We start from the raw sequence: 14,842 nt of genomic DNA, 5'->3' as shown, positions 1-14,842 counted from the left end.
GATTTTTGTGATAAGTTAAGTAGCATACTTTTCAGCGCAATAAAGGATGCAATTGAGCTCAGCAACTGCATTGTTAAGAAAATAGCCAAGATAGCGATGGGAATGTATAAAACACAGATAAGAAAAAACATACGTCTATCTTCGACTCTCTTTGTGATGAAAAAAAAAACGGCAACTGCTAAACAAAGTTCTCTTTCAGCCGCTTGAATGCGCTCACACATAGTACACGCATTCAGCTTGATTGCATGGATTCATTGTTCATGTGTGTGTGTATATGGAAGTGTGTGTGTACTTTGGTGTAGTTTGCTGTGCTTAGCAGCCTTTTTTGCCGCTTTCAGTTGCACTTTGTTGCCAGTTTGTTTGTTTGTTTGGCTTGTCTTGCATTTGTCAAGAATTAAGAGAAGTGCACCACAATATCTAGAACTGCAGCAACACCACCACCGCAGCTAACCACCGCAATCCTCCACTACTGTAACTATGTGTCTTCGTGTGGTGCTTATCTCGCCCTCTCTTTGGCTGTATCTTGACTGTTTACCTTAGGGCTTAACGTGGTTTTTCTACTCGTTTTCTTGCTGTCTTTCTTTTGTTGCATTTCTTTTTTAGTTTGCTACCCTGTACTCACAAAGTGCAAAAGGGTGTAGTGAATTAATCTAGCCGAGTGTTACAGTGAAAGGTAAGACTTTAACTGATAGTATGTTCAATTATTTATGCCACATACAAATGAAGACTTATGTTTTCGTTATAGGATAATGTTTCTACTCCTTATTGGGAACAAGGTCTCTTAAAGTCAAATGCTTTAAGCTACTCTTAAGTACTTCGTGCTCTAGCAGTTGCAGTGAGAGATAAAACTTTTATTATTTATGTTACCCAACACTAGTACAATCGTAAAATAACCAATGAACAAAAATCACCTATTGAGTAAAGTGAACAAACTGAATAAGTTTACTTCAATAGTTATTTTTTATTCAGTTCTTCATTAGTTCATTTTTGTTGAGTAGTTCATTTTTATTCTTTAGCTCGTTTGTATTCAGTTATTCACTTTTGTTTTTTAGTTTGTTCATGTTATCATGTTCCACTTTTCATTAGTCGTTCTTTTGTATTGGTTGTTGTTCACTATCGCCTAACAATTTGAGCTGATGTGGCAACACTTACATATTTAAGCGTTTAAGTGATTATGTACATTTATTTTGTACCATAACAAATTAAAGTACCATTTATGAAAGTAAATGGTTAAGTATAAAACAAAACCGATTTCGAGAGAAGATCGTCAACAAATAAAATATCGTCAAAAAAGAAAAATAAAGAAAATGTAGCAATGAACAATGTTGATAACAATATCGAACGACCTAGTTCCCTAGTTTAAAATGAATGAAAGAACTTGTTGAGCAAAAATATAACACTGGCGCATATTATGATACTCAAGATATTTATTTAAGGGTCTCTTAAAGTCGAATGCTGTCCGCTATTAATTTTTTTAGTTAGAGTACTTCGTGCTTGTGCAGCTTGTAGTAGTTTTGTTAGTTAAGAGCGGCCTGTCGGCTTAAAGCACTTTAAATACAATTCGCCAGCTTGTACTTGACATTGAGTCATCGTTAATAATCCGCTCGTTAAGTGTACATCCTGCGAGTATGACTACAAGTACTCCCACGACCTACAGCTGCTTGCATAACCTAATGAGCAGCATGAGACTGACAAATGACAGCATTTAGTTGACATACACACTACGAGCGGAAACGGCAGCAGCAGCAGGTGCTGCAACAACAACAACAACGACGGCAACAGCCACAACGAACGTTTAACGTGTTAACCGTATCAGTGTCAGCGTTCTGTCATATTGTGCAATCGCTTCAGCATTCCAGTCCAGAGAGCGCAACCAAGTGCGCGACTTCCGCACGTTGGGATTTGTCAACCATCCCTGTCTCTTTCGCACTCACTCTCGCTCTCTGTTGCACTCACACTGCCAACCAATCTGTAGTTCGTTGCGAAAGTGCTGACCTCGCAGTCGCACCTTGACACGCGGCGTATGAGCAATGTAATAAAATGGCAGCCAAACAACTAGTGAACAATTTTTGCGCGTTGACAACAACAGAGCGAACAGCGCGAATATCGTTTGCCAACAAAAAAATGGAAAGCATAGAAAACGAAAAGTGTGGTGAGAGAGAGACAGGGGGGGAGGAATGTGGCGGAGACAACGAAATAGAAATGAAATGTACAAAATGAGAGAATAGCAAAAGTCACGTATGTGGCAAGACAAATTGCTTCAAGTGCATAGACTGCCACTTTCATTCGCTGTCAGTCTGTCAGCCAACCATTCACTCAGTCCATCTGTCTGTCCAACTGTCTGTCCCTCTGTCCGCAAGTCAGTTTGCCAGTTATTTATATATTGCGCATGCTGTTAGCATATTTTTATTGCGGTCAACTATGAATTTGGGTTGAGCACCAAATACTTGTCGCGTTATCCAATGACTATATCCTGTAATGCTCTGTCATGGAAAGAGGTATATATATATTTGAAAAACTACTTTTATTTGCAATCTTCCAAGTAAAAATTTCGAAGATAACATTTAAACTTATAAATTTAGTTTTTTTTTTAATAATTTAATAGATGCTTAATAAATGGTTGGTCTTTTTAAATTTGGTGAGGTTTGCTCAAAAAGTTGTTATAAATAAAGAATTATTTTATAAACACACATAAAATCTTGCATACATCGTTCAAACTATTCTGTTAGGCAAACATGTTTAAGCAGAAGACTAGACTCCAATTTTAATAAAAATCTTGAAATAGTTGAATGGGGAGATTGAAGTTGTTGTGATTTAATTCTATCAAGTGTCAAAGAAATCACTTCCACTCGAATTTCACCATCATTGACAACTGACTTTAAAGTCATTTTAGAGTTTGATAATTAGGCAAAAGTTATTTCATAGTATTAAGCTAATACAACTTTCTCTGCATTTTACAAGGTATTAACAACTAAAGTTCTAGCTGAAATTCCACACAAAATGTTCGCAGTAAAAGTACTGTTTAGGTGATATTTAGTTATCGATGGTCGCCTAAAACGGCCAGCCACATGGGAATCAGTTGCAAAATAGTTGCGGAATGAACACGAAGTGAAGCAAGCGAAGCTCAAGTTTGGCAGCCAAAAAGTATGCTATGAAAATGACGAAACAGCATTCTACTGGCTGCTTCATGTGACTTTTTGACCATTTCAGTGCAATGAATGGCAGCTGAACAACAGATGGCATTGTTATGCCAGAATGTGTATTTGGTTCGTCTCCCCTGTCTCCTTGCCTTGTCTCCTAAGTTCCCATGTTCCCTGGTCGGATAATTGGCTAGGGCTCTCTGTATTTGTTGGAGGGGTTTTTCTTCTACACGTAAACAAAGCAATCTCCTGGTGCGACTGCATACAAATAGCGAGCACGTTTAAGCATGTCAATGCTGCTGTTGTTCTCGTAGTTTTTGTTGTTGTCTGGCTATTGTCCAGTGCCAACTGTCAGCTGTTGTCTCCACCACAAAATGATGAACAATCTGGCACTACCAACCACAGGCAGCGCCAACGACAAACAGGAAAATTTCATTGCTCGAATTTTCGTTTAACAAGTTTATGAGCAATTTTCGTGAAGAGGGCTAAGCTCATGCATTTGGATTTTTCGAGTGCGTTGAGCGAGTGAGATTCTCTCTCTATCACTTTTGAAATTACAGCAGCTGCACAATGCGCTCTCTGCTGGTACTTACCCTCCTCTATTTGCCACCCATCTGCTACCCATTAGCACTCTCTAATCCCCACTGGTACTGCTGCCCGCTCGGTACTGCTTGCGACCCTCCACAACCTGCTGGTCAGGCACCCGCTGGCTGTGTTACTCCTACTTGCGCCTACTACCAGTCACTGCCACTGGTCGGTGCCTTCTGCTAGCCCATTAGCACCCACTGCCACCGACTGGTACCCTCTGCTACCCTTTGCGACCTTCAGCCTTCCGTTGGTAGTGCAGCCTGCTATCGCCTCTGTAACTTGTCAGTCTGCTTTGCCACGCGTTGCCACGCACTGCTGGCCAGTAGTAACCTCTGGCATCTGCCTCTGTTTCCTTCTCAGCACACACTTCTGCCCCACAGCTGGTTTCACTCTGTCAGCCTCCCTGCGGTACGCCTCTTACTCCCGCTACTGCTGCTTGCAAGCAAATGCACGCACAGGCTTTTCTGTGCGCTCTCGTGCTGCTGCATTCAAGTGTCAAAAACCAAAACACATTTACATTCATGCTGGAGCCATTGTAGTCACTGCCATTCGTTGTTGTCGCCTCGGGCCGCTACCCTCCCAACCTCCGCTCGCTACTAACGCCATATCTCTGGTAAGTAGTTGGTTTATGCGGCAGGATGTCAGCCTGATGTCTGTGTGAAGTGTGCTGCTCCCCTGTTAGAAACGGCAGAAGCGGAGCCTTTGTCAACGTGCAAAAATCTCTCAAATTTTATTATGCTCGAATTTGCTGGCACTTCACAGCTGCCACAGCTGCTGTGAAAGCGTTCCCTCTATCTTCGCTCTCTGCTGGTGGCAGGCGCTTTTATGGCGCTTAACGTTAGCCCATTACAAGGCGACGAAATCAAGCCGAGCAACAACTTGGAACATCAACTCCACCTCCGCATTGACAGTTGGCATTTTGGCAGCAAAGAAAATCGAGGCGCGGCCCCAGCTAGTAATGAGGAGGCCATGCGAGGGCTTGTGGTTGGGGCATCAAACTGAGCCGAGCTCCGCCTGGATTTGGGGCCCTGTCTTATGACGATGCCACGTTTTGCCAGCCAGATGAGGCCATACATTTTTACAAGCTGCTAATGTGGGCTTTATACGAGCACGGACTTCTTTTACTTTTCCTTTTTTTTTTGACTTGGAAGCTGTGTGCCTTGAATTTGCCTGTAGCCATAGTTTGGGGCTTGGGTTTAAGCCAAAGTTGCGGCGTGGCAAGGCCTAAACTGCATCGATTTACGAAACACACATTTTTATTCATGTTTATTACGTTGCGAACAACAAAAGCAAAAGCAAAAGTTGCTTCTTGTTTTTGGTTTTGGCTATAAACAAAAAGTTAGCTTATGTTTAAGTTTAAGTAAAGTTTAGATAGGTTCGTTAAGCTTTAAGCACAGATAAGATATAGAACATTAAACAATAACCATGTTTTTTTTTCGAGAATCAATTTGGAAAATAATTCTAAAGTGGAAGATTATAGTTAAGTAAATTTCTGTTAAATAAATTCGAATTTTAAATTGTTTTAAAAATGACAGCAGATAAATTTTAAATAAATTGAATGCCACGGAAATATTATTTTTTTTTGTCATAGAAGGAAATTATAACGATTTAGGACACTAACTAAATAAATATTGAATTTTTCAAATCTTCAACAATTATTGAAGAAATTTATACATCTAAAAACGTTAGACAAAATGATAAAGTAATTTTTAATTAAATTCTTTTATTATCTTTTATTTAACATACTGCTATTTATTTACTGTTAAATTTTTGATTAATTTTATATTTAATTTATGATCTTTAAAAACAACTCTCTTTAACTTTAAAGCAACTGGAACTGATTAAATATGTATCGATATCGATAAATTTATCTGAAGGCAGCTCATTTACCGCATACCGAGTCATTAGTCTAATTAATCATTTTAAAATGCAAATGCAGAGTAGGAAGAAAACTAGCCGTTGCCCCTTTTGCTGCCAACGGGCTAATCAATAAGTTAAATGTGCGCAGCAAAAGGCAAACAAACCGAAACTGCTTAGCCGGGGTGGCATGAAAAAGCTTCAATCAATCAAATGTCACGATAGAAATCATCAACCGAAGAGACCGAGAGAGCGAGAGAGAGGGAGCGTGGTAAAGTAAAAGAAGAAAGCAAAAAGGGTTTTTGCCATGGCTTCCATGTTTGCTTCCCTGTTGCTGTGCGGCATTAAAAACCACATGTGCTTCAACACAAAACATTTTATGCTCCAGATGGTTGAAGATGACTGAAAGGTGCGGTGGCATCCACACAAGAGTTACTTCTTCCCCCCAGCTACGGCTCCCATCATCAAGCTACTGCAGTTGGAGTCGGTAACTCAGTTGAGTCTTCGTAACAAGCTGCGTCAACAAACTAAACCACTTTGAAATTAACACGTTACATTGACATTGACAGCTTTATGCGTGGCATGCCGAGTGTCGAGTGTCGTTGGAGTGTCAATGGAGGTAACAGCCCAGCAGAAGCAGAATCAGCAGCAGCAGCCATAGCAAACCACACAGCATCAAGAGCAGAGGTAGAGCTGTCAGCCGCAGTTATAGAGCGAATGCTAAAGGCATGAAGGGGCTGCCAAACGATGCGGCAAATATGGAGGCAACCAAATGCTGACGGTATGGCGGCCGGAAGGCGCGCAAAAAAGGCAATTTCCGTTGTGGCGTAAACAAGACTAAAACTCTCAGTGTATCCGCGTGTGACTGAGTGTGTGTATATCTACGTGTGTGTGTGTATTTACTGTGCGTGCGTGTGTGTGTGCGTAGTTTTTATGCGTTGGCATTCAGCGAAACGAAAATTACCAATTCAAATGTCAGCAGTCGTGGGAACAGCAGCTTCGCTTCGTCCTCTGTCCTCTGTCCTCTGTCCTTCGTCTTGCTCCTCCTCGTCGCCATCACTTGACGCGAAATTAAATTCAGTGTCAATTCGGTTTCTCTTCAAGGCGTGTGCACCTAACGAGGGATCAGCTGGTTTTGTCTGTACGTAATCAGTTGTGCCGAAAAGTGCTCAAACTCGGGGACTGACTGTGAGACAAATTGTTGTGAAAAAGTCTTAAGTGCCACAGACAGAAAGCACACCCATTCCGAGCCTTAATTTATATGCCATTTGCCACCCCTTTGCCAAGTCAAAGCAGATGGTATCTAGGCGACTTATGAAGCATATATCTTCAAGCATTACAACATGATTTAATTTAATTTCATATGCGAAAAATGGGCATATATTAAAATATTTTATTATTTTTTTGAATTTTGAATTTCAAATTTTACAGGGTACTCTGCTAGTCTGTACACATTCACTTATTTACCCTCTTGGCCCCTCGATTTTTCACTGCTTTTTAATTTTTGGTGCGTGCCCAGTCGATGGAATTTATGCCCTTCTTATGGCACCCCAAAATTAGTTGGGGCACCAAAAAGCCCTTAAGATTTTTCTCTTTTTTTCGCATTTATTTTTCGTTTGGTCGGCAATGAAAAGTGCAAGTGCTGCAAAAGTAAACTGTGTGGAAACATTCAAGGAGTGTACATTTTTCCGGTGCCTGTAATTTAATGGCTGGTAATGGCCAAAAAGGGTTGGAGATCAACAGAGCGAACGCAACCGGAACGGAACTTGTTAAATTCTTAGCAATTGACTTAAAATTGTGTTGAAAATCGCCTCATGACACTGGCAAAAAAACAGATTGATAGAAATAGGTTCGCATGCCATTATTATCAGCATTAACATTATAAACTTTATTATTTGGCATGATAAGCGAAAAAAATACGGACTAAGTTTACGGTTCATTGTGAAATCTAATTTCAAATTTACAATGGCAACTCAAGGTTTACTAGTCTTTAAATCAAATTGAAAATCGTGAAAGATAACTTCGGGTATTTTTAACAAGTTTGTAACTAGTTTTTTACGGGACTTGTTAGGTAAAATATGTAAGTTAATTCTAAAACATAAGTGTGTAGATAATTTCTTATTAAAGTGTTGTTCAACTTAGTTTAACTTCTTATTAAAATTATGTTTTTTCTCAGAACTTTCTTACTCTTGAAACTTCAGAAGTCAGCTACAAAAAAGAAAAACAATACATCTAGTTTGGCCCCATAAAAGTTACACTTGAGATGCGCTCTAAAAATTGAATTATATTGCAAAAAGCTGTTGCCCTTGGAGCTGAACGATTTGATTGCTATTTGATTTCGTCTTTTTTACAATCTAGTAGCAGCGGCAACAAATGTATCGAAAAAAGAACAAGAATAACAACAATTGATTTGTTGCGTTAGCAATTTGTTTACATGCAATAAATTTACAAATCAACGATAATGCAATTTATTTGCTTACATTTGTTTCTACTCGTATATCTTTGTCGTCTTTTTTCTCTGTCTAGCTGTCTGTCCGTCTGTCATTTGGTCTTTATTATTGCATTCGTATTTCGTTGGCTATTTTATGTGCTATGCGCAAAAAAAATTTGTCCAGTTTATTGGATTTGTGTGCGAAAATTTACGAGTCACAGTGTCAGGCTGTTTTGTCATAATTTTATACCCTGCGGAAGGTGTTTGACGGAGCGTATACTTAATATTGCATATGTTAACAAATATTAAGTATACGCACATATGAATTATTGTTTGTCTGGCATTGTTTTAAATTGCTTGAGTAGCACATTAGCCCATTTTTTATGAGAGATAAGCTTTTAGTCTGATTATTGATTGTTAACGAATATTAAGTATACGCAGATATAACATAAATAAGTGCTTAGTGGAAATTCTTTTAAGTTTATTTCAAATGGCACATTAAGCCTAATATTATTACAGCGTCACCATTCGTTAACTCTGATGTATAAGTTTATTGTCTATTTGTTAACAAATATTACGTATACGTACGCTCATGCAAATCATTCTTTAGTTAGAATTGTTTTGAAGTGCTGTCAAGTTGGGCAATACATCAAATTTTATTACAGGGGAAATTTTAGTCTACTCTTATTTATTTCTGCTTTTTTACAGCAGCAAAACTATAATTTTTTCATTCAGAAATATGTAAAAAAAATATGGATTGTAAATATTGACTTAATGGTCGGAATTTGATTATGTGATAAGTTTTATCTCGTTTTACAGATAAATAAATAATTGATTATACTGAATTGAGTTATGGATTTAATAAGTTAATTCTCTATATATTCAATTAATGCAGCAATTAGATTTTATTTGATTGCATATTGAATAACAGAGGTTGCTGCAATTAATATAGGAAATCTGTGCTTGAATTTAAGGCTTAATTAAAGGCTGCATGAACTTAAAATGAAGCACACTTAATGTACACATATTTAATCGCTTACTGTGCTCAGCAAACAACAGTTTGCCGCATGCCTTAACCCAAAAGCCACAAATAACTCAATACAAATCCAAGTGTATCCTAATTGAACCATCTAATTGTCAAATAAATTTCAAATTTTATCGCCTCAGACGTTCGCAAGACCGCAGCCACAGCCGCAGTCGCAGTCAAAGCCAGCATAACAATAACATCTACAATAACAACTACAACAGCAACTACAACAACAACTACAAGCGCAGATAGCAAGAGAGTAAGCAAGTTCAATTTGAGTTCAGTTAAGTTGAACACAGCCATAAGAAGTGACTTCTTGTATATCGTAAATATTTACGATTTACATAAAGTTTTATTTTTAAACTGAGCGGCAATATTGAAGTTTTGTTTGCCCTTTTCCTCCCCCTTTTTTTTCTTCGCATTTTTGCAGTAGCTTCTGTTGTTGTTGGGCAGTTAATTGAAGTGCGTACTTATGAACTTGGCCATCGCAAAAAACCAAAAATGAAGGAAGAAGGAAGAAGCTCTTCCAATCCATGTGCTTCTCCCCCTTTATTTCTTTTTTTTTTCTCCTTCTGCTGCTAAGCTGCAACTCATGAGCGAACCATTTGCTGCAGCCATAGCAAAGCCAAAAGAAATAGACTGGGAAAGAAGGAGAAAGCCTGTGGGGGGAATGGAAGAGAGACAGATAAAGGAAATTGCAGCAACAAATACGAGAGTTTGCACAGTTAGTTAAAAACAATTTCTGCGGCAAAGCGATGCTGCTGCTGTAAATGAAACTAGTATTTTTCTGTGGATTCTCTCTATTTCTATCTCTGTCTCTTGATTCTCTGGATTTCTCTCATTGATATGCCAGGCAGGTTGCATTTCTTTGCTTGCTTTAGCTTTGTGTAATGCGGCTCCCAAAAAGTGTGCCATGATTTTGCTTCAAATTTTTACGGGATCCAGCATCCTCATTGCCTTCTAATTGCCACACGTGCCACATTACGCTTTTGCCACATGAAACGTGTTTTTGGCGCGCCTAAAAACTGTCTATACTTTTTGTTGTTTTTATTGCTACGTGTTTTCACTGCAGTTGCGTTTGCAATACTCTTTGCACACGAGTAATGTGAATTAATAATGTCGATTGCAACTCAAGGGAGCGCACAGGCATTAATCATTTATAAGTTCCAATAAAAAACCAAAGCAATTTTTGGTTTTTATTATTATTTCAGAAAGTTGTCATTGGCATTTCCTCTAAGGGGAATTAATTCCATTGATATTTATCAATGGCAGATATTTAGTGGCCATAATATTTACCAAGCAAGTATATAACTATGTAAATAATTCTATCCATTTAGGTTGTCATCGATTGATTATTATAGCGTTAGCGAGCATTTTAATAATTTATGTGGCGAGAGGTTTGTCGGTAGTTAAAGCGCACAACTTTTGTTATTGGATATAATATAATGTGTGTATATTAAATTATAAATATATATTCTATTCTAGAATGAACTGAAATTTGTTATTTGTGCAACTAAAAGGAAAAACAAATTCTAAGTAAATAAATTTAATAAAAATTATAACTAAATAACTAATAATTTAAAATCTCAAATTCCACCTTTTAAATTCAGAATTATAAAAATACCTGCTACCCATAGGATAGAAGGGAGTTCTGACTTTGTGTGGAAGGAAATGTATGCAACAGGCAGAAGAAGGCATCTCCGGCTTTATGAAGTACATGTATTCTTCATAGAACATGTCCGTCTCGCTGTCTGTCCGTCTGTGTGAACTCCTAGATCTTAGAGACTATAAGAGATAGTGATATAATTTTTTCAACATCAGTTATGTTTTGTGTGCAAAAGTTTGCTTCAAAGTTTTGACACGTTTACTCCAGAAGCATAATTATGAAGCTAGGGTCTAGAATTTTGGTACAGACAATAATAACTATGGTTTTTATGATTATGATATATAAATATACCAAAAACACAACCTTTGATATATTTTTAGTATTTTCGGCATAATAATTTGGCATATTTTTGATAAGTTTTTATTTTTTTCTTTCGTTAAACATGGGTAGCGGGTATCTCACAGTTAAGCACAATCGAAAGTAGCTTTCTTACTTGTGTGTAGCTTTTACGGGACTGAGAGAGTATTAAAGTCACAGTAAGTCTGCTTTTAAAAAAGAGTATACACTTTTCTGACCTTTTTTTCAACTTGTTTAAGTTAGCAGGTATTTTATAAATATTGAAATAATATTGAATGAAAATTGCTTTTAAAAAGTGTATAAATGCTTCGCTTAGTTTAAAGCATTTTTCTGTCAAAGGTTTCAATATGGGAGCCGAGTGTAACTTCTGTTTGACATGTAAGACTCGCCACACCACGCTTCACCTAGTTGCCATTTTTTTCATCCTGGCCAAGCACAGTCACACACTCAGACTGGCACACTCGTCACACTCATACACACTGCAGAGTATAGCAATGCATTGCAATGGTGTTGGCAAACATTTCAGACTCTTGGCAGGCTTCAATGCTCATTGCCAGACTGTTGACATTTTAATAAAAATTATTTCAGTGCATTCGTCGCATTGCAGAAACGCCTCTAAAAGGCTCAATGGGTGGTTACGCCTCAAAGGGGTGTGAAGAGGAGGGGAGGGGAGGGGAAAAGTGAGTTGTGGCCCCATTAAGAACGTTGGGGAAAACGTTCAATGCTCGCACACACACACAGAGAGAGAAAATGTATTTGGCAGATGATGCTGAACATGTATTTAAACTGCAAATCAAACTGCGTTTCTTATTGCATTCTGCACTTCAACTGCAAATCCGGCTTAATATATGAAAATGCTAAAGGCAAATTGCCTTTTAATTGTTTAGTTTTGGGTAAGGCAAGAGCTTAAAAAGTTGTTTCAAAAGATTAAACAGTGCAGAAAGTGCAGAAAAGAGAGCGAAGAGAAAAGAGCCCCAAAGAGATGTGCTCAGCATAATTAATTGTGGAAGTGGAAGTGGAAATTCAACTATTAAATTGAAGACAAACTTTTTAGTTTTTAACAAAAAATGAATTTTAAAAATAAATTTGCTCATTTTGCATGTATTAATTATAATTATTTGAAAATATTTGAAACATACAAAATGAAAAGAGTTTTATGCTGCACAACTTACATACGAGTTTTAATTGTTTTTAAACAAAAATAACTACTTTATTGATCAAATAAGAAATATCCAAAAATGTTCTATTAAATGTTTTGAACTCTTAAAAAGCAGTTGTGGACAGAGCTGCTTCAGGTTTTTCTCAACCAAGCAAATATTTACTATACCGACTAATACAAAACACTAAATATACTAAAAATGTATAATATTTTATATTTAGCTTTTGCTTAAATTATTTAAAAATATTGTGAACTTTTTAACAAAGCACTTGTCGACAGCTTTGCTTCCTTAATTAATCACCAAATGCTCTTGTGAAACTTGTTCTCATCTCTAGTTTTGGGAGTCAACAGAAAATATTAAAAAAAACGGAGCATGAAACAAAATGTTGGCCAACAGCACTTGGCCAGAAATAAGCACAGTCCGTTGGGTTTGCTCGCAAATAAATTTCAAGTTGTTTCGGCCACTTGGGCGAAACAGTTTCTTGTTGTTCTTCCCTTCCCTTCCCTTCACCACCCTCTGCACTGTTCTTTTTTTCGCTCTTCTGCGGCAGCTTTTAAACTCAACACCGAAACTGATTCGAAAGTAATAAAGTTTTATGGCACCAGCCAATTAGCGAACTACGTAGGCCAACTGGCGCCCGACACGATGGCCACCACCCAACTTCCCTTCCCCCCTTCGTTCTTTACTCCCTGCGGATGCCCAAAAGACGTCTCAATCTTAATCTGGAATTTCCGCAGTCATTTGTATTTTTGCCACATAATTTCATTGAATGTTATGGGAGGCCTTGGCGTGATCTTAAGACTCTGCTCATTATTGTTAGTCGAGAGTTGGTTTATGTGCCCGCCGACTTCTTATCTGTTATCAGCTTATCAGTTCACTGGGCTTTGTCTATAGGCGATGGCTTTTGTGTGCGCTCATCCTGCGAGTTGCGAGAGCGAGTTGCCAACTTTGTCCTATTCAAAATGTTGTTGGCAATTTGTTGACAGCCTCTCTGCTCTGCACTGCGTGCAGATAAACCAACAAAGCCGCAAGGACTAGGCAAACAGAGACAGCAAGAGAGTGAGAGGGAGAAGCAATTTTAACTGCTTGCGGCGAAGAGCATCTTGTTTGTGGCCATAATTATTATTTGATATGCCTTTGCCGACAGAGAAGCTGCATAAATTATTGATACATGTGCTCAGCTTATGCATGCCAAGCAGCAGAATAGTTTCATCACCAACAGAATTCACTATTTGGATGGCAGAAATTGAGAAATGAGCAATTGACACCTTCATTTCAGAGAGTGAAATGCAAAATTAGGAAATTTGAATTTGCTATCAAATAAATAACAAGAAGCTAACAAGTAATCAATTTAGGTTTTCACTAACCAATCAAATGTCCAAATGAACTTCATTCATTATGAATAATATCGAATAACATAGGCATAACATAAATTTATTATTTATAATTGAATCTTTTAGCATTTCACTATTGAAATAAACGAATGAATGCATGAAACTGTCTTCATTATAAGTAAGACTGAATAAGAGAATTAACTAATGCAGAGCTAAAAAAATTTGCATTATAAATAATATTAGAGGTAATACTCTTATAATAGCATAATTCAGTTATTCGCTAACGTATTAAATATTGAATAAAGTTAAATTCATTGTAAATGATTCTGAATAATAATGAAGAGCTGATGTCTCAATTTTATTTTTTTTATTGCTAAATATATAATATTTTATTCATTTAATAAGTCAATGCTATGATTTAACTTTAACATTTAATTTTTGAATTATGTCCAAATAGCCAAAAAAGAGGAGAAGAGAAGAAGAGCATAAATTTGAATATTTCATTGTTAAATAATTTATTGTATAAAAGATTTCAAATTTCCTATTGCTGCTTTGATATTTAATGCTGTAAATTTATAAAAGAGTCATTTAGGTTTTTACTAAAGAAGCAAATATTAAATTGAGCTATATATTGAGTAAATAAAATTGAATAATAGACTTGACTAATGTAGACTAATTGTATTGCATTTTAGATCTCAATGATTTTATGGTATTTTTGCAAAATTAATATTTAAGACACAAAATGTATAAAAGAGTCATTAAACAACTGAAAAAATATTTAATTAATCTATTTACATCATAAATTCTGACTAATGAAGTGTAAAAGTCTCAATTTAAATATTTTATTGTTAAATACACAGTATTATTAATCATCATTACTCATTCATAATTTTACGTCGATTTTTATTGCCACATTCATTACGGATTAATTTTTATGCCTCTTTGTGGTGCTTCAATAAAATGTTGCTTTATTCCTGCGATGATCTTAAATTGCTTCTTCAACACTTTCGCACTTTAATTGAAGTGTTGCAGTTGAATTGAATTTACTTAAGCCACGCGCTTAATTGCTGTTGAGATAATGAACGAATGATGCAAATTGTGAATTATCCCTTGATGTCCTATTAATGTCCTTCGAGCTATTGCCACAAATTATATACTTCCGCCTCTGCTTGTATTTTCTTTTTATTATTTTGCGGAAATCTGAAGCCGGGCTGAAGCAACTACATATAATTGATTTTTTTCTTGCTTTTCGAGCTGCTGATGATGCTGTAGCTGTGGCTGTGGCTTGTTGTGTCGTTTCTTTTTTTTTGGCCGCTTTAATCTGGCCAGGCCAAAACACGAA

General features: G+C 37.0%; 1 protein-coding gene across 2 annotated transcripts in view; it reads right to left on the bottom strand.

Moving 5' to 3' along the window:
• The window catches only part of LOC132791621 (venom dipeptidyl peptidase 4), a 91,087-nt gene that overhangs the window by 24,294 nt on the left and 51,951 nt on the right, over nucleotides 1–14,842 (bottom strand). The window lies entirely within an intron of this gene.

This window comes from Drosophila nasuta, chromosome 3 (assembly GCF_023558535.2).
Source record: "Drosophila nasuta strain 15112-1781.00 chromosome 3, ASM2355853v1, whole genome shotgun sequence".
NCBI lineage: Eukaryota > Metazoa > Arthropoda > Insecta > Diptera > Drosophilidae > Drosophila > Drosophila nasuta.
The sequence above is the reverse complement of the archived record's forward strand: the minus strand, read 5'-3'. Positions and strand labels throughout refer to the sequence as shown.